This window comes from Stenella coeruleoalba (genome assembly GCF_951394435.1).
Source record: "Stenella coeruleoalba genome assembly, chromosome: 12".
NCBI lineage: Eukaryota > Metazoa > Chordata > Mammalia > Artiodactyla > Delphinidae > Stenella > Stenella coeruleoalba.
In genome coordinates this window covers 51,587,991-51,615,940 of record NC_137158.1, presented here as the reverse complement: position 1 = coordinate 51,615,940, position 27,950 = coordinate 51,587,991, and the positions used below count along the sequence as shown (strand labels likewise).

At 35.8% G+C, this 27,950-nt stretch overlaps 1 long non-coding RNA gene across 1 annotated transcript; it reads left to right on the top strand.

The window, feature by feature from the left end:
- LOC307195588 lies at window positions 1-27,950 on the top strand. Its single transcript, XR_013830871.1, has 3 exons — window positions 1-118; window positions 26,615-27,033; window positions 27,891-27,950. It is a non-coding gene; the product is annotated as an uncharacterized lncRNA (long non-coding RNA).

The window sequence follows — 27,950 nt, the reverse complement described above, 5'->3', positions numbered from 1 at the left end:
AGCACCAGTGCGCTTGTGGTACAACGAGCTCCCCAAAATGGCTACTGTCAGCGTCTGTAGCCCCAGGGTGAGCTCCAATTGCCTCCAGCCTATCCAGGAGACTCTCCTAGACCAGCAGGTGGGTCTGACCCAGGTTCCTTTCTTTTTATTTATTTATTTATTTATTCTTTTGCGGTACGCGGGCCTTTCACTGTTGTGGCCTCTCCCGTTGCGGAGCACAGGCTCCGGACGCGCAGGCTCAGCGGCCATGGCTCATGGGCCCAGCCGCTCCGCGGCATGTGGGTACTCCCAGAACCGGGGCACGAGCCCGTGTCCCCTGCATCGGCAGGTGGACTCTCAAACGCTGCGCCACCAGGGAATCCCTGGGGCCTGGTCTTCTTGGTGCAGGACTCCCAGGCTGGGGAGAATAATGTGGGGCTCAGAGCCCTCACTCCTCTGGTAGAACCTCCACAATTGTAATTATCCTCCCCTTGTGGGTCACCAACCCCTGGGTATGGTTCTTGATTATACCGCATCTCTGCCCCTCCTACCTGCCTCGTGGTTTCTAATTTCTATTTTTACTTGTAGAAGATATTTTTCTGCTCGTCTTCAGGCTTTTCGTATCAATAGTTGCTCTGTAAATAGCTATAATTTTGGTGTGCCTGTGGAATGAGGTGAGCTTATGGTCTTCCTTTTCCACCATCTTGGCCACCGACCTGTCCTGGCCTAGCGTTTTCTTACGTTGTCAGAACTTTGATGCTTTTTCATAAGTTTACAGATATTTTACCCAGAATTTTTAGTTGGTTGTTTTCTATGGAAAGGTTTTTCTAAATAACCTAGCCTCTATTTATCAGAGGTGGAAGGGTGACAGAGACCACCAAGATGCTCATTGTATTAGTTTGATAGGGCTGCTGTAACAAAGAGCCACAAACTGGGTAGTTTAGAACAATAGAAATGTATTGTCTCATAGTTCTGCAGGCAGAAAGCCTAAAATCAAGTTTCAGCAGGGCTGTGTTCCCTCTTAAGGTGCTAGGGAAGGATCTGTTCCAGATCTCTCCTGGCTTCTAATTGCCTCTGGCATTTCTTGGCTTGTAGATAGCTGTCTTTTCCCTATGTCTCTTCCTGTGATGGTCTCCTGTGTCCTCGTACGTCTGTCTCTGTGTTCAAATTTTGCCCTTTCTATAAGGACACCAGTCAGATTGGATTAGGGCTCATGCTAATGACGTCATTTGAACTTGATTACCTGTGTAGAGACCTAATTTCCAAATCCTATCACATTCTAAGATACTGGGGGTTATATATGTTAGAACACTAACAAATACTTTTGGGGGGACACAATTCAAATCTTAATGCTCACCAACCCCATTTCCTCTTCATGGGCATCCTGAAGGCAAGATTTCCTGATCCCTGTCGCAGTTGGTTCAGGCCATCTGCTTCTGGCCAGATGAATGTGGTGGAAGTGATGTCTCCTCTTACTAGACCTAGTCATAAAGTCTCTTGGATGTTGTCCTTCAGCTTTGCTCTTTACTCATTGGCTGCCTGAATGTAGAGGACACTGAGGAAGCCCTGGAAGGTCTCAGCAACACAAGATGGAGAAGCCAGATATCAAATCACCAGGAAAGGCCAGTTGCATTTGGCAAAACCCATTTGGACTGTGATGCGAGTGAAAAACATATGCTTGTTGAATGAAGGAATAATCAATGATAAGTCTTACTCTTAACTCATAGTAGCTTCTGTTGTATCTCATGCCTCTGCCTTGTTTCTCATTGATCTTAGGGCCAGAAAATCTCATTTGAAAAATGCTTCTTTTTGATTAACATCCTGCTTTGTTGAGTTATAGCACAGCAGGTTTTTATAGCAAATAAAGCACTCTAGTGAAAAAATTCCCCTCTAGTTTCATAGCAGTTGATATTGTCAAAATAGTTTCATAATAAAGGTAGTTCCATTTATTTTATATAAGCATAAAAGCAGTATTATAGTGTAATAGTGCTCATGCTTATTCATCACTTGATGCTCTCATATATAAATTAGATTTTGTCTTACAGGATCAATTTTTTATGTAATTAAATTTTTTATTGGAGTGTAGTGGCTGTACAATATTATATGTCACAGGTGTACAGTATAGTGATTCACAATTTTTAAAGGTTATACTCCATTTATTAGTTATTATAAAATATGGGCTATATTCCCCATGTTGTACAATATATCCTTGTAGCTTTCTTTATATCTAATAGTTTGTACCTCTTAGTCCCTTACCCCCCATATTGCCCCTCCCCCTTCCCTCTCCCCACTGGTAACCACTAGTTTATTCTCTGTATCTGTGAGTCTGCTTCTTTTTTGTTATATTCACTAGTGTGTTGTATTTTTTAGATTCTACATATAAGTGATATCATACAGTACTGCAGGGTCAATTTAAAAGATATTATACCTTATCAAATTTATTATAAGCACTCTGCCTTTGAAATATGACATCTATAATTTTCCTAAGTTTTAGATAAAATAAGAAGGTCACATACGCACACACATACATGCACACACACACCCCTCTATGTATTTCTGGATTTTGTTCTGATATAAAATATATCAACTTCAAGATTTGTACTTGTACAATGTACTGGGTCAATTCTAGGTCACAGAAGAAGTGTGTTTGTTGAGTCTGGTACCAAATAGTGGAAAATGAATGAAAAATAAGAACAAAGGCAAAAATATTGAAAAGTATCAGAAAATGATAGCTTATAAAATTCTTGAGAATCTGTTTTTTTAAAAAAGTTTCTAAGTAGGTCACATTTCCCTCCATGTTACAGCACCAAAAACAGTTGCCATTTTTTAAACCTGTGATTTTACTTTTAAGGATTATTTTTGCTTCATCTTTTCTGTTGTTAAGGAGGGTGTGGTAATGAATTACCATTGCTTTTTGAATAGCTGAAGTCATCTCATTACTCATGTATGTAAAATATTACCAGGTTAAATAGTTACCCTGTTGTGGAGGGTATATATTTTTATTTCAAGATATAAAGTTCTATTACATTGTAATAGAAAAAAGTTCAACAAGTAAGATTTTCACTGTGAGAAAGAATTTACATGGATGTTTTAAGGATTGAATGTAGCATTAAGGATTGAAGGAGAATTAATCTTCCAAGAAGAGTAGTAGTAACATATTTCTTCATAATATTTAAAAACCAGGCAAGGCAGAACATTACAAAATCATTGTTAGAAGATTATCTGGTATACTCAGGGATATGGAACGTAAAGCCTGGGACACCTATTTTAGCCTTCACCAAGTTTTACTGCTTATTATGCTTGTAGAGGAAAGGAGATGAGGAAAAACTACAGCTCTTAAAATATTTTTCAGTATAAAAGTTTGCCTCTTACAGTGGAGCTAGGGTATAGAACCATTGTCTCATTGTACGGGAGTGCATTTCTGATAATCATTAATGAAATTTCCTTATATGACACACCATTTGCTGGAATAGATACATCATTTTAGACAATCATTTAAAAATACACACTCAATGGAAAATCCTGCTAGTGATTTGTTTTAGTTTAAGCCCACAAGGAACTGCTATGCCCCTGTACTTATGTTTTTTGAGTCAAATCAAGACAGGTTGTTCTCTATAAACTGATCAGGAGGTCAATCAAGCAGTAATGTCAAGATCTTCTATTGCTTCAGAGACCTTAAGTGGTCAGGACCGAATTTTCAAGTGAGTAACTGTTTAGGTCTTGTCAGTTACAGGTTTTTTTTTCTGTTTTAATTGGGGTATAGTTGTTTTACAATGTTGTGTTCGTTTTTACTGTACAGCGAAGTGGAGTTCCCTGTGCTATTTGGCAGGTTCTTATTAGTTATCTATTTTGTACATATTAGTGTATATATGTCAATCCCAATCTCCCAGTTCATCACACCTCCCCACCCCCTGCTTTCCCCCCTTGGTGTCCATACGTTGGTTCTCTACACCTGTGTCTCTGTTTCATTGGCAGTTACAGTTAACTAGAATAAATTTTGCACATTAATTTGTTGGTAAATTGAGATAGGTATTAGAACGATGTTCTCAAAGAAGTTGCTTGGATGCAACAACTTGGATTATGGGGTTAAAAATGATTATTTGTAATATGATACTTGTAATCTTGAATTATTAGTTTTTACCAGAAGCTGTGTTGTCAGCCAAGTTCTTGCAGTAGAAACTTAGTGTTTGTGGTCTACACTGTCCAAGTCCAGTGATGATGGTTGATCCAACCAAATAGGGTGATTGACTGCCTTCACTTTGCACTTTGTAGCCACTGAATGGAAACTCAGTATATTTGATAGAATTTCAAATGCAGATGAAGAACTGCCCACTTTTAATAAAGTTCTAAAACATCAAAAAGTTGGAATTTTAAAAAATTTCATAGTTTGAAACATCAGTACTCAAGGAGAGCAAACGATCATTCTATAAGGCTCTTAACTTGAGTGGAGTACTAAGACAGATATTAACTTATAAAAACTGAAATAATCTTTCATGAAGTCTTAGGAGTGGCACTAGAATTAACTAAAGTAAGCAAGCCACAGTCTCTAGGTATGCACAAAAGCGTGAAAATCATTAAATGGTTGCTTAAGAATTTGCAAATCTCTGCTTCCAGTCAAACCTTATTGAACTCCTCCATTTGCAAATATCTTAGATTCAGAGATCTCACTCTCTTCAATAACTGTTCTGCTTCCATTTGTCTCCTGTTGTTTCTTCTTCTCAACCTGACATTTGTCCTCATGGCCACAACATCTCCACTTTCTCTCAATTAAACAGCTCTTTCCTGGCTCTACTTTTTTCTTCTACTCCTTGTGCTTTCACTATCCTCACCTAACCAGTTATTTTCCTGCCACAATTGAAAGCAGTTACATCTGTTTCTAATTTGGGTTCAAAAACTACCCGAGTTGGTGTGGAACATTGCTTACATATGCATACTGAAGTTATACAACAGTTTATGACTTTCATTCTAAGCTGTGCCCTCAATACTTCTCAATATTACTTCTACTTGCCTTCAGTGGTCCCCTTTTCCATTATTTTCTGAGGCATTGTGGCAGAGTGGAAGAGCATGGACATTGGTGACAGACCTTGATTCATAACCCAACTTCAGCACTTACTATCTGAGCGATCTTGAACAAACTATTAACCTCTTTGATCCTCAGTTTCCATTTAATTCTTACCTTGTAAAGTTTTCTGTAAGGATTTAAGGTAATGTAGGGAAGGTGATTTGGGGAATAGCTTGCTAATTAATGGTCACAATTGTACTTAAGCTGCCTGGTTTGGTGTCTCTAAGAGTGTACTATGGTCCTTAAACTTTCTGCCCTACATCCAAATACCTAATCATCCACAGATGATATTGCCTTATACTTTACAGAGAAAATGCAAGTTATCAAGTGAGTACTTAACTTCTCTCCCCTCCACTTCTGTACACACTTATGATATCACCTGTTAGTTTCTTCTCTCCTATTTTAGAAGAATCTGTGTTTCATGTTCTTTCCAAAGACCCCAGAGGCTGTAGAGCATGGTAGTTAAGAGAACAGTCTTCGGTTTTCAACTGCCTGGGTTCTAATTGTCTCTCTACCACTTAGGCCAGTTCTTTAACCTCTCTGTATTTGAGTTTCTCCATCTCCAAAATGGATACAATGAGGCATGTACTTCATAGTATTCTTAAACAGATTGCATTAACTAAAACATTAAAAACATGAAGTGTACTGCCTGGTACACAGTATGAACTTCTGTTAGCCATTACTACTGCTATGAGTTAGTATCATTTCCTGCTTTACTCTCTTCTCAAAATGCTCTCTGACTATAAACATACTGTGGACATTTAATCTCAGCCATTGTATAAATAGCATTGATTATGCTATTAATCATGAGATAAAAATGATTAATTCATTAAGAGATAAAAATCTTGTTTTGCATTAAAATATTAAAATTGAATCAAGGTGGTTTAACAAGAGGAATGCTATTGAATTATTATCAAAGAAACCATAAAGTTCTTAAAATATGATGAAAAAAATCATTTTACACAGTTGGTAAGATAGAAGTGAAGACAAAATCAATTCATGACTCTTGGTAGATTCTGAACAACTCAGAACTCTCCATATATGTAACCCTAAACTGTGAGCCAAAAGCAGGTAGAACATTTCTGACATAGACAGGAGGGGTGGATTTCAGAAATTTAAGCTATTAAGACATTATTTTTCATTATTAAGATTCTCCTGTGATTATTTTTATCTATTCCAATGTTGCCTAAGCAGATATATACTAATGCATTAAGTATCACTTTCCGTTTGGAGTTAAGAGCTGCGTGCTCACTGAAAGGTCTTCCTCAGTGACTAAAATTTACATTTCTGAGTTATTTTTCCCGTAAGGATATTAAAGTTTCCATTAATATTTTAAATATGCAAACTTTAAAAAAACTTTTGGTGTTGCTCTCAGAGGATTACCTAATCAATGATATTATTTAGTTGCATACTATAATAGAGAATCAGAAAGATATGATTGCTGTTTATAATGTCCACCTAGTCATTTCTGTATAACAAACTTTATTTGAAATAGAGACCAACACCAGCCAATTTTAATATATTTACTGTACCAGTATTGGTGCAAAAAGAGATGGAAGGTTACTTTCTCTTCCACAAAGGTACTATTGCTGAATACACAGATCCTCTGATGTCTAGTTAACAGTTTACATAACTGGCAGCATTACTTAGGAACAAACTGCTTTGCTTGGAGTCAAAATTAGACACAAATATCATGTACTTTAGGATAAAAGTTACAATAGTATTTTTTAAAAAGACATCTCTTTCAAATTGTGAGACCATCTAACATAATCTGAACCAGAAATCTTGGAAGAAGTTTGTTTAGAGGTGAGCTATGAGTTCAGTATTTTGAGGCACAAAGGGAAGAGAGAAATGAATATATTTGATTGCATTTTAAAATCCTTCTTCACGTAGAAAGTAGACAATGTTCTTCCTGGTAAGTAAACAAGTTAAGTATTACTGCAGCAAATGGAAAGGGCTGGAGTTAGACCTCCATTCAAATTCATGTTCTGTTGGGATCTGGCCCAGAGCATGTATTTTTGTTCTTAGAACATTGGTTGGCAAATATAAGATACCCCATAAAAATAATAATTATTAAAAAGTTCAAACAACTAATTGTTGGACATCCAACTTATTTTTACATTACAATTTAAAATGTAAGTTAAAATGCTTAATAACTGAAGAGTATTTACATTTCCCAGGCTTTTTCCATACCAATAACTTAAAACTATAAGATAGATAGCCAGAAAGCAATATTCAGTCGCACATGGAATGTTCCAGTCACATTATTCAACAACAGTAAAATGTTTGTTAGAACCATACATATATGTGTTAAGATAACAGTTAAGATGTTTGGCTTTAGAGTAAAGCTGAGAAGATAGTTGAGGCTATATAGTAAAGTAAAAAAATAAAAAATCTCCAAACAAAACAGGTGGTTGGCTATTTGGCAAAATGGATTCAAGGTCCAACTTTTTCATAGACTAGCTTTGTGAACTTGAACCACTTGATATGTCTTGTGCTTCACTTTTCCAATTATCTAATAAGAGGAGTAGACCAGATCAAGGGGCCTCAGTGTTTTTGTGGAATAGAGTTGTATTTGATTTTCCTGGAGCTTAAGTTGGTGATAGTCATTGTGAATACTGGGAGGTAAGGAGACAGAGAAATTTAAGAAAAGTAGAAATCCATGTATCTGGGAACAGAGCCAATATTGGGTTTTGTCAAGTGCAGTCTCTTTACAATGAAAATGAAGGTAGGTTGGTGGGAAAATCCTATGGGTAAGTAGAATGGTGGGAGAAATTTCTGCTGTAAGATCGGCAGCCTTGGACCATCAGACAAAATGAGGACCAACTTTAAAATAAAGCTCATTGTGGGCTTCCCTGGTGGTGCAGTGGTTGAGAGTCTGCCTGCCGATGCAGGGGACACGGGTTCGTGCCCCAGTCCAGGAAGGTCCCACATGCTGCGGAGCGGCTGGGCCCGTGAGCCATGGCTGCTGAGCCTGCGCGTCCAGAGCCTGTGCTCCGCAACGGGAGAGGCCACAACAGTGAGAGGCCCACATACTGCAAAAAAAAATAAAAAAATAAAATAAAGCTCATTGTAAGTTTGGAGCTAACCAAAATGATTAACATCTAAATTTATTATTTTAAAATGTCTTTGTTGAATACTATAATTACATTTTAAAATTGAACATGGAACTCTTTATGGAAAGTATATCTAAAAAACTATTTTATTTATAAAACTACATTTTATAATTCAAAACTTGTGAGAAATGTACTGTAATTTTCTTAATCATCTTTTAATGAGTATCAAATGGCACTATAAAGTAAAAAATAATTTTTGAGTAAATTTGAAATGATTAAAATAATTAACCTAGTGGTCAATTAAAGCAATTACAATTTATCATATATATTTGGACAATCTCATTTTATTACTCATTATTGATAGTGATTATGAATCACTGCAAAAGTGATGTTTTCTCTTTTTTTTTGCTTAAATTTTATTATTTCCTTTCCAGCTTATAAAAATAATTTTGAGTGCTAAGTATCATTATATCCATTTTATAATGAGTAAACTGGGGCTAAGAAAAATTACTTGTTCAAGGTAAGTTACTTAGTAAGAGGCAGAGCAGGAATTCATATCCAGGTCTTCCTAACACTGAAATCTGTGCTTTTAATTGCCATGGACTCTACTCCTTACTTATATAATCATTTCACAAATATTTATTGAACCCCTATAATATTTGAAACAACTCCCTGGGCATCAGGTCGATAGGAGTAAATAACACTGAAAAACTCGCCCTCTTGGAACTTGCAAAGTGAAGTGTGGGAGACAGAAATGAAACTAAACTAAGTAAATTATGCAGTATGTTAAATTATAATGATGCTAAAGAGAAATAAACCAAGGGAAGGGGACAGAGGGTGTTCCAGGGGACTATTGCAATTTTAAATAGGATGCTCAGGGAAGAACACTCTGAGAAGATAATATATGAGTTAAACCTGGGAGGAGCTGAAGGAAACTTGCCATGGGGTTACGTAGCAAATGAGGATTCCAGGAAAGAAAATAGCAATTATGAAGGCACTGAAGTGGGAGATGCCTAGCAAATTCAAGCCACATAAAGGGGGCCAGTGTGACTAGAGCACAGTAAATACATGGGATTGTAGAAGATAAGATCACAAAAGCACAGGGAGCCAAACTTCATAGGAACTTGTAGCTGTTGCAATTACTTAGACTTGTCTCTAAGTGAGATAAAGGGCTACTGGAGGATTTTGCAAATTGTGCATGATCTGACATATTTTATCAGTGTTGAGAAGAACCTAAAGGGGAGAAAGGGTGGAAGCAGAGAAACCAGAGGAGGCTAGTGGCAATAATTCAGGGGCCTTGGAATAGTGACTAATGGGGGAAATAGTGGGAAGTAGTTGATTCTAGATGTATCTGGAAGGTAGAGCTAATGGTATTTGCTGTGGTTTCAACGTGAATTGTGGGAGAAAACTTTGTAAAGCATTTTCTCTGAACTACTACAAGTTATGGAGTTGCCCTTAACAGACATGGGAAGAGCAGGTTTGCAGAGAGGATAGAGATGAGGAGGTCAGTTTTGAATATGGTAAACTGAAATGTCTCTTAGACATCCGTGTGGAGATATGTTGTGTAGTTGGACCTGAGGGCATAGGGGAGAAGTTCAGGCCATACTGGGAAACATGAGTTATAATAGAGACTGGATGAAAGGGAATTAGTGAGGACACAAAAGATATACAAGGATTGAGCCTTGGGTATTTCAACATTCAGCAGTTGTTGGAGAGATGAAGAGGAAACTTCAGAGTAGAATAAAAAGTAGGGCCAAAAAGAAGGAAGATAACTGGGATTGTAGTGACCTGGAAGCAAAGAAAATGTTTACCAGCAGAGTGAGTGTGACCAGTTGTGTGGAAAGCTGCTGAGGGATCAAGTAATACAAGAAGTGAGAAGTGGCCATTGAATTGACCGGAATGAAGGTTATCAACAGCAACAGCTTCAGCGGGTAGTGGGAGAAAATCTTGAACAGAGTGGATTTAAGACAGAATTTGCAGAGACAATCTTCTGAGAAGTTTTCCTCTAAAGGGAAAGAAGTATATGGAGTGTTTACTGAAGGAGGAAATGAGTTACGTTGGCGAGAGGCCTTTTCTTTAGATAGGAGAACAACATTTTTATATGTTGATGGAAAAATTCAGATGGGGGAGAAAACGGATGATGTAGGAGAGAGAAGTGAGTATTGTGGAAGCAGTGTTCTTGTGTTGGAGAGAGTAGATGAGATTAGAAAGCAAATGGAGGAGCTGGCATTTGCTAAGAACAAGGGATGAACAAAGAGTTCATCCATTTTAACCAGTGGGAAGAAAGAGTAGGTGGGAACAGATTCAAGTATCTGAGGGATGAAGTGGTGAAGATTTGTGGATGTTTTCTTCTGAGTTTTTTACTCACTGAGATGTTGGCATATAATGTTACATTAAATTATATAATATTCAGGTTAGGTAGATAAATCTTAGGTATCGTGAATTGCAGACTTACTCAATTTAAAATTTAAAATTAAAGACTAGAATGTGGCATAAACTGAGAATAAAACCTTTTGAAAATTGTAGCAGATTCACATTATGTCTGTTAAATAGTTACTTTTTTATTGCTATAATAAAAATTTATGCTTATTCATGGAAAGAGCTATTGTTCTCTTCTAGGTCTTTTTTCTTCAGAAACAAGGAGATGGTAATCATCATTATCAACCTTATCTTTGAAGATCAGGAACAGCAATAAATACAATGTTCTTTATGTGAGGGTTAAAATCATCACAAATAATTTCTATTTTGTGATAGAGTAAGTGACCTTTTCAGTGACGTGAGTCTGTGGGAGAAAGAATAAAGTACACATTTGTATATTAAAATTCTCAATTCCAACTATCTGATAACATTTCTTGTCAAACTATTCTAACAGTTTCTATTACTTTTGGGAATGTTTAAATAAAATCTTAACAAAAATAGAGAAAACGAGCTTTTCCCTTTCTCTATACTTTGTGCCAAAAGAACAAAGGTTTATATTGTACATTTCTGTTAGCAGGTACAAAGAGAATTTATAATGTGGGATCTATCCAAGAGGAATATTCCCAAAGTTTGCTTAAAAAAAGTAATTTAAAAATAGTGTACATTTAAGCTACATTTAGAATGTTCTACAAGCTTAAAGGATGTTTGGAGTCAGGTTTTAAAAACAGTGGGATTTAGTGTAATAGGTTTGGCAACAAAATCATTGCAGTTCATACAACTGATGAATTGATGCAGACCTAGCTGACTAACACGTACCATGTGTTTGCTTTGGCAGAGAATTTGGAAAAATAATTTGGAGAAAAACTTATATTAGTCAACAGATTTCACTTTTGTTGTTGTTTTGTGGGATTTTTAAAAATTTTCTAATCAGTCTTGCAAAGGTAGAGTTTGCAAAGATCTTCCCATTGATTGGAACCAGATTTGGGCCTTTCACAGAAAAAAAAAAAAGATGAAGAGGATAATTCTACTTATTTCATATGTTTCTCTTAATTACCCACTGCTCAGAAATAGATTTATGACTAGTCATTTCTCAATTGATACCATGTTTATGAATTTATTCTATCTAAAAAACAATGCTATAAAATGTCCCTTATCAACATTTCTAACGTAATCATGGCATGTAGAATCTTCTGTTTAAACTTTGATGGCCAAGAACAGCACTGTGTTTTGCAGTAATGTTTAAGTATGTTATTCTGAGACTTGTTAATTCATAGACTTACTTTTTATGTTGTTGTTCAGACATAAGATTAAAGCTTGTTTCTTTTGTAAAGTAGGTTATTTGAATATTGCTAAAAGGTTTCAAAAGAGTTTGTTGGCTTGTTAGAGTATTGGAATTCTCACTGTTTAGTAAAATCCTGAAATATTAATGATGGGATGAACTCAAGGCTGGAAAGAGCTCCGATTCCATTTTATGGGTTGAAAGTTGCTTCAGAGGCTATTCTGACCATTATAAGATACGTACGTTGAATATACTCCTAAATTGACTTCAGGAGCTAGACAAACTATTTTCCACTATAGATTAGCCTGAATTTCTGTGCCATGTTGCTAAACCATGCAGTTCAGGAGATAATGAGATAGTTTCCTCAGAGAAGTATGAGCAATCCCTGAAGCTGGAGGCAGTGCAGTATATAGCATATATAAATGTTCAGTGCTATTACATAGGAAAGAGCTGCAGACTGATGAAGCAGGCAACTGATTTTCTAAAGTAAACACAAACATTATTTGAAGGTTACTCCACCTCTATTTTTTGGTGTCCTTGGACAAGTTGTTAACCACTGTGAAACTCAGCTGGACTTGTATAAAAATGTGGATACTGATACCTACTTTATTTCCAAGGTTGTTATAAAGATAAAAGAAACTATGTACTGTGTATTGCACTGGGTACATGGGATCCTTCTTTTCCTCCCACTAGACTGTAACCTTAAGAGTAGGTTAAGAGTAGGACTGTGAGACTCTTTACGCAGTCATCAGCACGTACTCTTAGGTACTGAGAGAATATTCAGGGGAGGAGAATCTATAACTGCAAGGCAGTGGAAGAGCTGCCATTTATCTAATCGATACAACTTTCTGAGATTGGATTTATTATCTTTTATTAAAAGAAAACAGGATTAGAGAGTTAAACCCAAAGCCATATAGCTAGTAGTTTGAGAAGCTAGAATTCACAACAGGATGATCTGCCTTTCAATGGCATGCCTTTCTAGAGCTTTCTAGTGGAAAGGGAGGACTCACTTTTTTTGAAGTCATAACTATATGCCATATGTTTTCAAGAGGCCTGTTCTCATTTAATTTTCAGAACAATACTATGAGAAAGACGTTATCTTTCCCATTTTACATGAGAAGAAACTCATACCCAGAGATTAAGTAACTTTCTTCAGGTCATACAACTAATAATTTAGCAAACAGTGATGCAAATCCAAAAAAACAGTCCAGTTCAAACCCCCAAAAAGTCCAAAAACAATAATACAACATGCTGCCTGGAGGTACAGGTTCAGCAAGATGAGAGGTCAGCACTTGGGGATAAATATTTGGGGAATGCGATTGGAATGTATGTTGAGGAAGAGGATGGGAGCAGAGATGAGAATCCAAGATTGAGCTTTTGGTGTGGGTGGCAGGGAGCTCAATTTATATTTCATCTTCTTCCAAACCTCTAGACTCCTACTGCTGTGCAGAACTTTCTGTTCCCTGAACTTTCCATGCTTCTGTACCTTTGAGCATGTATTTTCCTCTGTCTGGAATTCCATTCACTCTTCTTTTTCTGGAAAACATCTCTTTAACTTAAAAAATGCAGTTCCAAATTTATTTTGCAAATCTCTTGCTGATCCAACCAATGTTGAATTGGATGCTCTTCTTTTGAGATCCTTTAGTCCAATATTGGCTCAGATACTTACCTCAGAAGCATCATTTTTATGACTCTGGAAGAATGAAATAGAGTTCCTGAGAACTGATGGTCCTGAAGATTTTCTAATCCTATATCTAATTGTGGATTTGATAATCCTGCAAGGTTATTCTAAATGTATAAGCTCCTTAGATTTTAGGACAAGGGAGAATTGAAAGCTTTACACACACATGCACACACACACAGGCAAGATCTGAAACCTTGGGTAGGGTTTCCAGAGATCCTCACCACTGCCCCCATACCGCACGGTCTCTATCCCCATACTGCACGGTATCTATCCTGATATCCCTCACCATGCTTTGTACATAATAAGCAATATGAACAACTGAAGTTCAGAGGAATTAGCACAATTACTTAAATTAAGGAGAAGTATGATCAAGATTAGAATGAACTAGACCTTTATGGTATGTGGGCCTTTGCTGGGAAACAGTGATTCTGTCACATTGATTTCCAAGTCCAACATCCTGTTTCCAATGCATATCTATCAACACCTTCACCATTATCTTTTTTTTAAAGAATTACTATTGTATTACAAATGTTTTCTTTTGGCTGTAAAATTTTGATTCAGCAGTAAAGTTAGATTTACTGACTGGGAGATCAAGGACTGTTTACTCTTTTCTCTGCTTCTTGCCAAGTCTGTAGTGTGTGGTAGAATAGAGCAGTAGATAATTATTGTTTTTCAAATACCATTATTTTTTCCAATCAAACATTCATTGAGAGTCATGAATTTTACAAGTGAATTGATCACTAGTGCAAATATAGTGATAAATTCATTAACATTTATTTTATCTTCTCCATTCACTGAATTTCCCGTATGTACAATCAGGGTCTATTAAATTAAAAAAAGAAGAAAAACCTATTAGGGACAGCAAAGCAAAACATGAAATGCAGAGTTAGCAACTAACTGGTAAATCTAGAATTTTCAGGCAACAATAAAAGGCTTATTTGTCTATGTTCATTGTCCCTCCTCTCAGATATTTACTGGTCCCTTTACTTTGGGCTATATTGATCAAGGATAAAAGGGAAGCAGAGATCTATGGCTTGATTTAATTATTGAAAATAAAAATATTTATCTTTGAAATATACCTTGGATCATGGTCTCATAGTTTTGTGGACTGGTACTAATGCTGAAAATTCAAGACTATAGCTTTTGTGATTCTTGGTCAACAGTCAATGCTTGGCTTGGGCAGTAAAGTCCTAAAATGTGGGCTTGTTAATTAACAAATACATCTAAGTTGGATGAACAGAACAGTTTCAAAATGTGTCTTTGGCATTTCTGCATTATTTTTTAAACCCACAAAATGTAGATTTTTATCTCTAACTTCTGTTCACTCACTTGTGGCTACTTTAGGAAGTAGTTTTTCTTTTCTTTACTTCCTCAGTGAGAGCTGCAAGATCATTGTTGGTGCAACTCGGCCACTGCTTAACAGAAGCAGCTTGTTTATATTACTTCCTGTATTTTTTTAAGACCAGCGTTTGGTATCCCTTAAGAATTTCTCAATGCTTTCTGTCTTAGGGATTTTTTTTTTTCTGGAGGAATAAGTCAGGGACTCAATTAGGCTAATAATTTCTTACCCATGAGGACATAACGAATTTATTCTCCACTCAATAGCCTTTGGAGAAAATTACTCAGTATTTAGAAGGGGGGAAAATCAGGCTATAAGAAATCCTTTCTTTGAGACTACATTTCACAGATTCTTGCCTTAAAAAATCCATTTCGATACTTTTAAATAATACTCCATGTGATGAATTAAGGCTCTCTATTTAAATCTACCTATTCTTTTAGGAATGAGAGGTATTAAAAATTCTAGTTTGGCTGAGTAAAGAAATGTTAATGATCTGTCTAGCAGTTGAATTTAAGCATACTACCTTGCGATTATGCTGCCAAAACAAATGAAAATTCATTGCCTGCTATTGGAACCAATTTAGTTAGGTAACACTTCATTTTTCGGGCATCATCAGGGGAATGAGTTATTCCACTTAAGTGAATTTTCCACATAAATGCTTCAGAATTATCTTTTTAAAACAGAAATCAAGGCATGTTGGTTTCTTATTGAAATCCTTCAGTGACTGCCCATTGTCTAAAGAATAATGCATTGCTTTATAATCTACCATTCCAGTTTCATCTCCCTTCAATTCCCCTACCACCTATGATCCACTCTAATTTGTTCACCATTCTCTAGACCTATCATGCTCTTTTAACTTTTTGATTCCCAGATGCTGTTCCATGTAGTCATGACTCCTCAACAATTTACTAGATCTCTTCTCTCTGCTTCCAGGGCCACAGTACGTTTCCAGTATGGAAGCCATACCATATGGTGATTTTTAATTTCTATGTTAGCTTCGCTCACTAAATTGGGACCTAACAGTGGTCAGGGAATACACCCCTCTCCACCTTTATTTTTTAATCTTTGTATCTTTAGAGACTCATTTAGTGCCTGAAAAACAGTGTTATTATATTTATTTCCTGTGGGAGCTGTAACAAATTGCCAAAAACTGGGTGGCATAAAATGAAATTTATTCTCTCATAGTTTTAGTTTCTAGAAATCAGAAATTGAGATGTCAGCAGGGCCATGGTCCCTCCAGAGACTCCAGGGGAGAATCTGTTCCATACCTCTTTCAGCTTCTGGTGTGTATCAGAAATCCTTGGCATTCCTTAGTTTGTAACCACAGCACTTTATCTTTGCCACCATCTTTACATCACCTTCTCCTATGTGCATCTGTTTCAAAACTCCATCCACCTTTCTAAGGAAATACATACGATTTCACTTAGGGCTCACCTGGATAATACAGGAGAAGTTCTTCCTCTCAACATCCTTAACTGAATCACATTATTAGCCATATAAGGTATACACAGGTCCTAGGCATTAGAACATGGAAGCATCTTTGGGGGCCATTATCAGTCTATCACAGATACTTAATGTATTTTAAACTGAATTACCCATTCAAATGCTAAAACTTTCCAAATATAAAAACATTAAAAAAAACTAACTCATATCTCATGCTTGCTTCCTTAATTAGAACATAGTATTCAAACCATATTTTCATATTTTCTTGATACTAGTGTTTTCTGATTTTCAAAATAAACTATACTTTCAGTCATGGATTAATTTTAGGCTTCTAAAGTATTTAGGAAAGCTCTTTCACTGCTCTCCAAATATATTCAGACTGCAGTAGTTATTGAGTACGTAATGAAGAGCTATACATGCAAATAATATTCAGTTCTTTCTTCAAAGAAGTTACTGATTAATGTGGAAAATAGACATGGAAGCAGACCTATATCAATAAAATATGCAACTTTTGTGTGGCTAAACATTAATAAAGCCATTCAGCTTTATGTATGAGCAGTTGACATTTGGTTAACTTTCTCTCTCTGTTCCCCTGGAGACCTGGTAAAAGCAACATGTGAACTTTATTTTTGATAACGTTGGTTGTGGTAAAAATTGATTGATTAGCAAATTCCATCTAGACTTGGAAGAAGTATGAATTAGCCATATTAAGAATAAATGAGGGGATATATGTATACATATAGCTGATTCACTTTGCTGTATAGCAGAAACTAACACCATTGTAAAGCAATTATACTCCAATAAAGATGTTAAAAAAAATAAAAGAGAAAAAAATAAAGAATAAATGAACTATAAATAATTGAAGAGGATGCCGTAACAAGATTGCCAGGAAGTGCTAAGGGCCTAGCTGGGGTTGGAGATGAGAATTCATGGTTGATCTAAGCTATATAGTCATGTGATTTTTCTCCAGCAAGACCTGGTCATCCAAGTACAGGAAAAGGCAAGATGAGTTTGTAGTATTCTTCAAGGTCAGAGTTTTGCCTGGTTAGTTTTAGTGGAATAATTTGGGTACTAGGAACTTAGAAATACTGGCTAGAGAAATTCTGGTGATAAACCATGGGCTCTAGGGAATGAAAAGTAGATAGAAAAGGATTGATAAATTAGAAGGAAATGGAGGCCTCAAGGGCCTTTGCCCTTCTCAGTGGTAGAAAGATGTTGTCAACAAGGGCATGAGAAACTGAAAGGAAAACAAATAGTGATTGAGGAAGAGTTGTTTGAAAGAAACCAAATAGGGAACTATTCCCTGGGGTGACAAGGATGTGCATTGGGAGGCGGTGACTGAAGCAGAGAGTAGGTTGAAGGTGGCTGAAGCTAAGAGGTTCAGAAATTATAATGCTATTGTGTAGTTGGATAATATGACTAGATGTTGAGATGACTTACAAAAAAAAGCACTTGGGGTGGAGACAAGACTGAGTCAAATGGCAAATTTCCAAAGAATAGGAAGAGTTGCTCAGTGTCAGCAGATGATAGCAGCCAAGAGGAAGAAAGAGACTCAGAAAACAATGTTATTCAATGGTTGCACAAGGATACTTAGCATAGCATTTTGGTAATTAAAAAAAAAAGGAGAGAGAATTTTAATGTCCATTAATAGAGACTGGTTAAATTATGGTGCAGCCATATTGTAGAATCCATATTGTAGAATCCACTTAAGATTGAAGTGGATCTGTTTCTACAGATGTGGATGGATGTCAATTACACATTGTTGGGTGAATAAAGTTGTAGAACAATGTATGTATTTTAAATAAAATCTTTGTGTATATGTACTTGTGTGTATAGAAAATGTCTGGAAAACACCCCAGAATTCTAATGTGATTACTTTTGGAGAATGGGACTTGAAGTGGGGAAGATATCCTTTTGTACTTTACATATTTTGTATTTTTCAAAGCTTGTATCATTTTTTGTAATTAGCAATTTGAATAAACTTCGAGAAAGTAAAAAAAAGAAAAAGTGAACAAACTAACCAGAAATCTATTCTTTCATATAAAAATCTGGAGAAGCTCAGATTGACTAAATCTTTCTATTTAAAATAAATAATAGCCACCAAAAAAATCCACAATGAGTTATTACGTAGAGATGGAAGAGAACTGAAGGGCTGGGAGAGAAGCAATGCTCTCTCTAGGCTCTGAGGTGGCTGATGGGTAGGAGAAGAGACACTTTGCACTAGAGCAGTGGCATTGTGGGAGAGGAGGCTTTGTTCATAATAGTGAAGTAGAAAAAGCACTTTCAGACGGGAATGGTGAGTGTTTACAATGGACAGAGATTCCAGAAAGCCCTGTGACATGAATTTGGGTTGCAAGAGAAGAGCAGTAGGGAGAAAGGCAATTAATTGTGCAGAAGATGTAAAGAAAGCATAAGGTAGTTAGGTGATGATCCATTTTTTCAAAAGGCTATGTTCAGGAAAAAGCAGTGACCAAAATTAACAGAGAAAAGATGCATGCATGGAATTGATGGCCTGATATATCCCAACTTTGAAGCCAATCATTTGGGTGTAGGGCCCTCAGAGGTAACTGGCTTGGTTTTAGCAGAGCAGATGAGAAATATCACAAGGTGGTGAAGGACCAGCCTCAGCTGCAGGGGATTGGTGAGGATTTGACACATCAGTCACTTCTTAACTGCTGTCGGGGTAAAAGATTTTTTTTATGGTAAATTGTATCATCTTGAAATCTACTGCTTTTTAATCTGAGACTGGAATTGGATAAAATTTTCTTTTCTAGAATCAGACAACTTCTGTTCAGTATAATTTTTTTTTTTAAAGAAGATGTTGGGGGTAGGAGTTTATTAATTAATTAATTTATTTTTGCTGTGTTGGGTCTTCGTTTCTGTGCGAGGGCTTTCTCTAGTTGTGGCAAGCGGGGGCCACTCTTCATCGCGGTGCGCGGGCCTCTCACCATCGTGGCCTCTCTTGTTGCGGAGCACAGGCTCCAAACGCGCAGTCTCAGTAGTTGTGGCTCATGGGCCTTGTTGCTCCGCGGCATGTGGGATCCTCCCAGACCAGGGCTCAAACCCGTGTCCCCTGAATTAGCAAGCGGATTCTCAACCACTGAGCCACCAGGGAAGCCCCCCAGTATAATTCTTTTAAAAAAATCCTTACTCTCTTTCTGGTTTTCTTCCTATGATTTTAGTGTATTGGATAGATAAGATGTTTTCATATTAAGATTTTAGAAGATAAAGTCTAGTTTCTTTTGTAACATGCTGCATAATTTTCCCCTTATATATTGAAAATAAAGATTTTCATTATTAAATTGGTAGATGAAATTATTTAATTATTGCTTAATATTTTTTTAAATGTTAAAAATTACCTGCTCAAGGTAAAGTTCTTAGTTTGTGGAAGGAAGTAGTGAGTCAAGCACTCATTAGTTTTAGGGCTAAAATCTAATTATTTATCCATGTTTTATTAACAATATAACCTTGAGTTTTTCTTTTTTTTTTTCTACTTCTCTAATCTTTTCAGCTGGGAAAAGTCAAGCCCAGGAATCATATATCTGTGACTTGGGCTGTTCTATTCTAATATCCTATCTCAGAGACTCAAACACACTTGTATCCCTTTGACATATTTATATTCTTCCAATTTAGAAGAGTAATAATAACTTTTAGGTCCAACATTTCCAGCATTTTGCAGTTTGATGGTTTAGAACATTTGGTTTAGACTTAAGGACTTTCCACACTTGCAGAGATATTCTCTTCCTTGTAGATCATTAAAGAGTTTTCTTTGACCTGAGTTAATTTCCCCAGATAATCTCATTATATTCTTGGCACCATAAATTCATAACATAAATTGTGCTAACTAAAAGCTGTGGTATTTAATATTTTCAGTAGACCTACTTACTTTTGTCTCCTGTATGCCTTACATTGACTTTCTCACTCCAGGTATGTTAAGAATAAGTGATAAATGTAATACTGAGATTATAAAATACTTCCAAACCTATCACGATTTTTCAAGAAAACGCCTTGACAGTAAAGGTCACATTTCTTTTATTAATTATAGAACTCCCCCTCCAGTTTTATTGAGGAATAATTGACAAATGTATATGTAAAATGTGATGATTTATATACGTATACATCATGGGATGATTACTAAAATCAAGGTAATTAACATATCCATCACTTCATGTAGTTAACTATTTTTTGTGTGATGAGATTATTTAAGATCTATCATCAGCAACTTTCAAGTATACAATATTATTATCTATATTCTTATAGCTAATATATTATCTATTAACTATAATATTATTTACTAGTCACCAGCAGACTGTACATTAGATTCTCAGAACTTATTTGTCTTGTAATTGAAACTTTATACCCTTTGACCTACATTTCCCCATTTCCCCTTGCTCCCAGGCCCTGGCAATCACCCTTATGTTTCTATGAAATTTGCTTTTTCTTTTCTTTATTATTTTTTTTAGATTCCACATATAAGTGATACCATACAGTATTCATCTTTTTTCTGTCTCACATTTTATTTAGCATAAGGCCCTGCAGTTTCATCCATGTTGTCACAAATGGCAGGATCTTCTTTTTTTATAGCTGAGTAATATTCCATTTTATATCTACACCACATTTTCTTTATCCATTCATCCATCAGAGGACATTTAGGTTGTTACCATATAGTACTGGCTGTTGTGAATAATACTACAATGAACATGGGAAGGCAGATATCTCTTTGAGGTACTGATTTCATTTCCTTTGGATATATATCCAGGAGTAGGATTTCTGGAATATATAGTGGTTCTATTTTTAATTTTTTGAGGAACTGCCATACTACTGTTTTCCATAATGGCTGTGCCAATTTACATTCCCACCAAAAGTGTGTAAGAGTTCCCTTTTCTTCACATCCTTGCCAACATTTATTCTCATTGAATATATATATATATATATATAAACTGAAACAATCCTAAAAAAGTAATTAAAACCTGTCTTTTCTTTGCACTTGTACAGTAGATTTAGGGCAAAAAAAAAAAAAAAAACAGAGGAAACTGACAATAGCCCTTGAAGTATCTTACATGAATAATTTTCCATATATGATAAGTTTTAAAATGAAATGTTTACATTTGTGATCTTTAAAGCAGACTAGTATAGGAAATCTCTTTAATTCTACTAAAAGTTTGGAAACAAATATATTTAATTTTTAAATTTCTTTCCAAACTATATTAGTATATTTAATTAAAATAATTTCAGTTTTTTAGGCAACAAATTATAGCTGAGAAAATGGACTACATTTTTCTTCATTTTTATTTCTCTCTCTTTTATATGTTTTTCTATGCAAGCATGATTATTAAACATGAAAAAGTTAAAGTTACTTGAATCAAAAATAATCTTTTCTCACTTGTTACATCAATTTTATGAAGTTAAATGAGAATTATTCTCTGTTCCACACAAAGTTTGAAGAGAAGCCGTTATTGCTGCTGCTATCTCAGACCTGGAAAAAGTTTATTATGATCAAAACTTTAAATTAAAGCAAGAGAATACAATGACTCATAAGTAGATAAAAATGATGTCCCTTAGCTTATTCTTAAAGTTATTCTTAGAAATTTATTGGAATTATATATATATGTATATATATTTATACATTTCTTTTAAATAGTGATGTTATCAGATTTAACTATAACTTTTATTATGGAAATGAGTGCAATATAATATGGCAGATGATATTACCTTTTTATAAGAAATGATTACAGGATTCGAATATAACGGACTCTGAGATGACTTGCCGGAGTGCAAATGCATAAAGATGATATTCTCCCAAATAATACAGTGCCTTAAAACAGCTTTCCTAAGACCATGCAAGTGTTTAGCTATCTAGTGACTAGGGATTTAACAAGAAAAGGGTAATGTCTTTGATTTCAAACTGGTTTGGATCTAATTTAATTGAGTTGTTTAATAATGTTTTCTTTTAAATAGGAGGGGACATATTCTCTGCAAATTCTAATCCTTTGGCTCTGCTATCATGTAGGATCTGCTATTAAGCTAGCTTGACATTTCACTTCTAATTCCTGGGCAAAGATTGCAGCAGTTTAGCTTGTGCAGAAAGGCACATGTTTTTTCGCTGTTGACATTTCACTAGATCATTTACTATCTCTTTGAAAAAGTGACCTCCCAGCTTTGCTCTTTATCTCTTCTTTCTGTCAATTTCTACCTCTCTCAGTCTGTGTCCTCTGGAAACCCTTTCATCAACAAGCACAGCCCTGCCCAGCTAGCAAGCTAATTCTAATCTGAGCAAGAAGTGCATTAAAACTTATAAATCCACCAAGCCTGGAATTATTCCTGCTATTATCTGGGGCTTCAAACTAAACTGCACAATCTTTGCCCCAGAGGGAGACATTACCTTTATTATTCTGGTCAGGAAACAAATCTGCCCCTGCACTGGAGACACTAACTTCTTGAGTGCTCAGTAAGTTGAATGGAACTTGTCCTTACAGATGGACTTAATTCATACAACTGATTTTCTGCTTAGATTTTCCTGTCTAGGATAAATTTCTGCCCCAAGCATACTCTCCTTGACTGGAGCCCTTACGTCTTACCTAATTTTGCTAATCTTCTTCACCAAGATTCTAGTCTTTTCCTTTCTCCCAATCATCTCTGCCTTATGTCCTGTTGTGAATGGGCTGATGACATGGACCCCAGACCCCAAGGACTGCATTTGAATCAGACTTAGATATGAATATATGCAAACATGCACCACGTACAACTTCATCACACCTCTTTGGGCTTTTGTCAGACTGTCCAGTAAACCTCACAATCTATTTTATTTAGAATTTTTCCTCAGATACCGTTGCTGGGGGGCAATTCTTCCTAGCATTTCTATATGACTGTGACAGCTTTTGTTCCACGCTATCTTTTAAAGGTTGTTTGCATATCAAACAGTCTTAGAAGATAGAGTCTCAATATACCCTGTAGAGGTAGAGGGCAGATTTGTGTCCTGAACAGGATAGTAAAAATTTTATCTCCCTCTTGGACAAACAATGACACTGTTATCTGGCCTCACTCTTTTTAAGACAATATTTTCCTGAACTCGAGGTTCAACAAACCCAACTGTCTGCCCAGCATCCACCAGGGCCTCTCTAAACTGCCCTATGGTGTTTGGGGGTGGGGGGAGAACTGACTTAAACATGAAACTCATGTTTCTTGCTGTGCTGTGAGTGAAAAAGCTCTTTGTCTTTGACCCAGGAGTATCATGTCTTCTGCTAGCATGTGTGAAAACTGAGAAAGGCTAAAATCTCAGACTCTTCACAGGTTTTGCAACTATTCACCGCTTTTTCTGTGGAGTGGAAAGAATGCAGACTTTAGAGTAAATTGTACCAGAATTCAAATTCAGTCACTTAGCTGCTTTGTGATCTCATACAAATTAATAAGCCCTGTCAGTCTCCTCATTCATAACATGAGCTAACGTTGTTAAGGATTAGAAAGTGCATGTATATAGAAATGTATATGTGTATACAGCTTTGCATATTTCATGGATCATAGAGGTAAGGATTGAAGCCAGGACATCTGGTTCTCAAAGCCACGTTCTTTCCACTGTGCCACATGGATCTGATAGGAAATACCATTTGCTATATTGACTAACCCTCTTTTCTTTCTCCTGTTTCACTAATTTCAGACTTAACTATTAAAAATACACTTCACTGTTTCTAGTTAATTTTTCACTAGATATTTTCAGAGAAAAGGAGGTATTTATATAAATTTGGAAGTATTGGTTGAATTGAGGATCTTGCTTCCTGGAAAATGACATTTTGTATGCATTATACATTTCCCCTTAAAATTTAAAGAGCTGTAATCCTTTAAAAACGTCACCTCTTCCTCTTCTGTTGTATTACAGATGATATCCAGACAGATTTTGCATTTAACTTTTACTGGTTGAAATTTTCAAAGTACTGTTCTGCTCTTGCCAAATTATTCCCACTTTGCAATCATTCACTTAGCCCTAAAAGCTCCTCAAACCTACAAAGCTGATCAGATATGTTGTGTGACTAATTGAACCTCTTAAAACATAGTAATATTTTTAGAGAAAACTCTTGCACTTCTTCCCAGGAAGTCATGTATTCCATACAGTTGCATATCATTAGTATGATGCCATTTTAGAGACATGTGAAAAAATTAATTAGATTATTTATTCTACATTAAGGTATATCATACCTACAATAAAGATCAAATTAGAAGTGTTTATATCATCTATTTTATTTAACATGGGTCTCCTTTAGAGTCCTGTTCAGTTAGTACCCTCCCTGCTGCATCTCAGTCTTCTCTTTCAATGAAAGTTATGAAGGCAGCATTTGCCTTTCCTTAAATTATTAAACTCCTTTCTTTATTCAAGGAATTTTTGAAATCTCATTTCCTTGTCTGGCTATGACTTGGGAAAGTAAGTGTGTTTCCTTAGTTTGTCCCTAACTAAATAAATATGCAATTTCTTATGATTTCTGTAACTATCCTACCATATGCATTTAGATATGAAAAATACAGATATATTTATCTGTCAATTCACATGATTCTGTTTCAGTAATTTGCATAATGCTTAGCTCCATTATATCACTACTCTTTTGAATTTAATGATTGCTAAGTGGCTGAAATAATGTTCACTTAATTTCATCTGTTTATTTATTTGCAAACTGCCTATTCCAAAACACGATTAATGTTATCTATAAAAATATATATACTATAACTAAATATTAAATAAATAATAAATAAGAAAATTGGGGCAAACAGAAAAGAGCCACATATCTGGCTATAAGATTTCACGCAAACAAAGCAAATTGAGCATTAGGATTCCTGTTCAATTAAATGTCCATGAAATAATAAAAAAAAATTTTCTCATTACAAAAGTAATTTTTTCTTCTTAAATATGAACTGTACAATGTAATTAACAATGTTCTCAGCCAAATATTTATGCCAGCTGTCTTAGTCTTCTCTGGATGCCATAACAAAATGCAACATACTGGGTGGCTTAAACAACAGGAATTTATTTCTCAGTTATGGAGGGTGGGAAGTCCAAGATGAAGGTGCTGATTCAGTTCCAGGGGAAGATTCTCTTCCTGGCTTACACAGGGCTGCCTCTTGCTGTGTCCTCTCTTAGCAAGAGTTCTGGTGTCTCTTCCTCTTCTTTTAGGGTCACTATTGGATTAGGGTCATACCCTTATGACCTCATTTAACATTTACCATATTCTAACAGGCTTTGTCTACAAATATAGTCATACTGGGAGGTTGGGGCTTAACATACGAATTTTGGAGGGACACAAACATTCAGGACACAACAGCTATAGCAATATTTCATAAGACCATTTCTTATAAAATCCTTAAGTATAGGCCAAAGACAGTATCCCAAGTACATTTGGGTAAATGCACAACTGGTGTTCATTTTGATAATAGCTAAATCTAAATTTGAAAACAACATAAATATTTACTAGCAGGATATGAACTAAAGAAATTTTGATATTTTCATACAATAAATTTTATGTAAATATTGACTCTATTTTCAGAGAATCCTTAATTAGGTGGGTAATCATGAAATGAATGTTAGTGAAAGAGTGAGGATACAATCTGTTTCTGTCTTCCATATCCCAACTGTAGTAATGTGTAGAGGAAACACAAGAACAAAAGATTAACAGTGATTAACTCTGGGAAGAGAAATCTGAAGTGATTTTATTTTCTTCTTATAAAAGAAGTTTCCACTTACAGTGATTACACATAATGTTTATTTAATCAGTGATGGAAAACAGTAGATGTTAAGAAACAAATCATCTGACTTCTGACCATGAAAGAAATCCAACTACTGGCACAACATTTAAGGCACCATGACCTATTTCTAATCATCCTTTCTGCCTTTCCTTTCTCTTCATAGATCCCATCCCCTGGTCAAACTAAATTTCTTGCTGTTAGATGAATAGCTATTCATGCTTCTTTAACCTCTGTGCTCATGCTATTAGCTCTGCTTCCACCACTAACTCTGCCCCTCACCTCTAACTGTTAAATTCTATCTAGTGATAATCTCCTCACTCTTCACCAACTGAATGAATTGTCTTTACTTCCCTAAACTCCCCTTGAACACATCCTTCCTACAAACTTCCAGGTTACTTTTGGCTTTTTATAGCAGTAATCAACTTACAAGAAAACAGTATTCATATAAGTGAGTTTTTTCTTCCTTTAAACTCATAGTTCCTTAAGATCAATCTTTTCCTACTCATTTTGTGTCCTTCCTGGTGGTGCTCAGCATAGATATAGCAGATGTTTCAATTATCTACTGCGCTGCATAACAAACCATCCAAAACTTAGTGACTTAATAACAGCAACTGTTTTATTTCTTTAGGACTTACCTGATCAGTTCTACTGCTCCACATGATGTTGGCTAGGACTGCAGTCACCTGAGGATTCAAATGGGCTGGAATAGACAAGATGGCTCACTCAAAACTTGGTCATTGATCCTGGCTGTAGGCTGAAAGCTCAGCGGGGCTGGTCTACCCGAATATCCTGGGCTCCTCACAGCATTGTGGCTGGATTGCAAAAGGAAGCATGCCAAGAACAAGAATTAATGCTCTGAGTCAGAAAACAAGAACTGCCAGTCCTCTTAAAGGCCAGGTCTGGAATTGTCACAGCGCATTTCTACCACGTTCTATTGGTTGAGGTAGTCAGAGATCCGGCCTAGATTCAAGGAATGGAGAAATAAGTGCTACCTCTCAATGAAATAAGTGACCAAGGACTTGCAGCCATTTTGAATGACCACAGCAGGTAAGCATGTTCATTTATTCAGCCAATATTATGGAGCACCTATTATGAACATTATTTTAGGCACTGAGGTTAGAGCAATAAGGAAAAAAAAAAAAAAACGAGAGAAAAACCAAACAGGCAAAACTCTCTGCTCATTGTGAGTTTTTACCAAGAAAAGAAAGAAAATAAAAAGTAAAATATATAATACATTAGAAGATGATAAGTACTATGAGTGAGGTGACCTTGTTACAGTGTACCCATTGCCTATTTGTCCCCGTGTAAATATTAATAGCATCATTTTCCACTCTCAAAAGTATCTTGATTTGGACAAAAATTTATTTGGCCATCCTAACTGTGGTGAAAAATGAAGCAGAGAAAGGCATAGGGAGTGTAGGGTATTGGAGTCTACGTTTACAAATAAGATTATCAATAAAAACATCACTGAGAAAGTGACATATGAGTAAAGATCTAAAAGAGGTAGGGGAGCAAAGTGTGTGAATATATTTATGTGCTTAAGCCCAGTGAAAATTTGCAATTTATGTGTGCAAATGAAGAAAATAATTTTTGTTGTACTTTGTAGATAAAATTTTCAGCCTTTTGCTTCTTCTAAATTAGTATGCTCTGCAACTAATTTGATTAATTCAAGGTACTCAAGTCCCCCTAATTCTTATTTGTTTCTGGAAGTAAATTTGCATGTTACATAAAACTCACTTTCGTATTGGAACAGCTTCTGAAATGAATTAAATTCAATTTGGGCACATGCTTCCTTAACCAAAAGTGAGAAAAGACACCAAAGGAGCTACTTCTAAAAGCCACTTGTCGATTTTGCAGCATATGCTATTTGGAGAAAATTATGAAATGTTAATGTTGTTCACCAGGGGGTGCTATAGTCATCTGAAATGAAGTACAGCAGCACAGACCAACCTTCAGGTATTCCC